Genomic DNA, 2,500 nt, shown 5'->3' on the forward strand with positions numbered 1-2,500 from the left:
TTCCAATATATATTTTCCCTCCATGCTTGACCCTTTATAATTCTGCGTATGGAAACGCCCAGGTCTCTTCCTCTTAACTGCCAACCGTATGATTTACGCTTGGTAGGCTGTCATTTCAGAATGGCAGTTATAGATCTCAAGTTGCTGGGTGTGGATTAAATTAAGTAATTAGATTATTCAAGATACGGAAGTGGAGGCAGGTTTCATGCAAGTTTTGCCGGCAAAATGCCGTCAACGGGATATGTCAGCTCTGTACGATAAGTTGCCAAGGTCGCCTGGCATCGCCGTCACTCTAGTCAACTCGGCTTCTCGAAATGTAAGAATTTTAGACTAGTTCCATCCCACCCAGTGGAGTATTGAGAGATGAGAGAGTTATGCTCATTTTTTGTAATAGTTTTTGTGTGAATTAACCCCCGTTTTCGTATAATTTGTGAGTTTTAAGTGACATTTGACATCGGTTGTGATATGATATTATGTGATCCACAAGATGAATGTGGGAGAATTTCTTTGGGGGAATTTGCCTCCCAAGCAAATTAAGTATCGTGTTTGGAAGCTTTTAAATGTCTGTATGTATAGATCTAACAAAACAGACCATCAGTGTTTTATAACGCCTTTATATACATGTGAAAAAAGCCATCTGGTTTATATCCAAACTGGATCGAAAATGTAATGAACACGAGAGAAGCATTTTTGACAAGTGTTTTTATTTACTAGTGTAAAACACTGTGTTTTATCACCCAGTAAGTCATTACACGACAGATTTTGAAGACGTCAGCTTTTTCATGACAGATTTTGAAGACGTCAGCATTCCTGATTCACCTCCAACATGCTTCTCGAAACTCCATCACTTCCTACGCCACAAGCGACACCCAAGTCGCCTGTTTTGCAGGTCAAGAATTGCGTTTGTGATAATTGCAATGGTGAGTGTAGAAAATTGTTTATTTCCCATTTGATGATTAAGTTTATGCGTTGTTTTATTCACTTTGGTTTCTTACGGTTGTTTTTTTGGGGTTGGATTTGTGCATATTTTTATTCTCTTTGGTTTCTTAGGGTTGATTTTGTGCATATTTTTAATCTATTTGGTTTCTTGAGTATTATTTTTTGGGTTGAATTTTTGCATATTTTTAATCTATTTGGTTTCTTAAGGGTTGTTTTTTGGGGGGTTGGATTTGTGCATATTTTTATTCTCTTTGGTTTCTTAAGGGTTGTTTTTTGGGTTGAATCTGTGCATATTTTTATTCTCTTTGGTTTCCTAAGGATTATATTTTGGTTGACTCTACTTCAATGGTTGCTTTTAATTATTATTATTATTATTTTTATTATTATTATTACATGCTAAGCTATAACTATTTGGAAAAGTAATATGCTATAAAGCCCAAGGGCTCTAACAAGGAAAAAATAGCCCCGCGAGGAAAGAAAACAAGGAAATAAGTAAACTACAAGAGTAGTAATGATACAATCAAAATAAAGGTATTTTAAGAACAGTAACATAAAAATAATATATCTCATATAGTTCATTTTGAAACATTTTTCATGTTCCTTCAGCATCCGGCGTGTACGATTTGATTGACAGGTTACTCTGGTCCTCAGTATGATAGGAAAACAGATCCTACAGTGATTTACTTTTTAGGAGATCCTTCTTTTAATGCCTGGTTGTTTGACGGAAAGGTCACACAAGAGCCCACCTCAGAATCCTAGCGAGTGGCATAATAGGCCTAAGCCTTGTCTATGAATTTTAATGAGCCTGAAGAAGGCAAAGGGAAGAAGAATGTATGCGTTATGACGTAAGTTAATCCTGCGGTTTCTGCTATTTGAAAAAAGAATAGGCCTATACACCATTAAAAAAACCGTAATTCTTATCGGAAATTCTCCGTGAAAATATTAAATTCTCAGCCGTATTTCAGTAAAATACAGGCGACCGTAATTTTTACCCTACTTTGTTATTATCTTTTACGGTTGGAGACTAATATCACTCCTTTACGTCAGTTTATCCATTTTTGAAACGGTAAATGCCTGGCAATATTTATTCCAGGATTTTTACGGTTTTTTACGGCACATTTGTAACAATGTAAGACTCCGCTTACTAAGATTTGATAAAAAAACAAATTATATATATATATATATATATATATATATATATATATATATATATATATATATATATATATATATATATATATATATATATATATATATATATATATATATATATATGTGTGTGTGTGTGTGTGTGTGTGTGTATCCGTGGAGTGGCTGTATAATGTGCTTCGGATGGTTAAAAACGCCCACTAGTTGATGGATGGCATGTACGCATTGAAGACATAGAGGAAATATTGTGTGAATGTCTTAGTAGGATTATCAAAATTATCACATGAAGAAACAAAAATATATAAATTGTATGTGCACGTATTTTAAAATCAGAATTACTCTCTCTCCTCTCTCTCTCTCTCTCTCTCCTCTCTCTCTCTCTCTCTCTCTCTCTCTCTCTCCTCTCTCTCTC

The sequence above is a fragment of the Palaemon carinicauda genome, chromosome 5 (genome assembly GCF_036898095.1).
Source record: "Palaemon carinicauda isolate YSFRI2023 chromosome 5, ASM3689809v2, whole genome shotgun sequence".
NCBI lineage: Eukaryota > Metazoa > Arthropoda > Malacostraca > Decapoda > Palaemonidae > Palaemon > Palaemon carinicauda.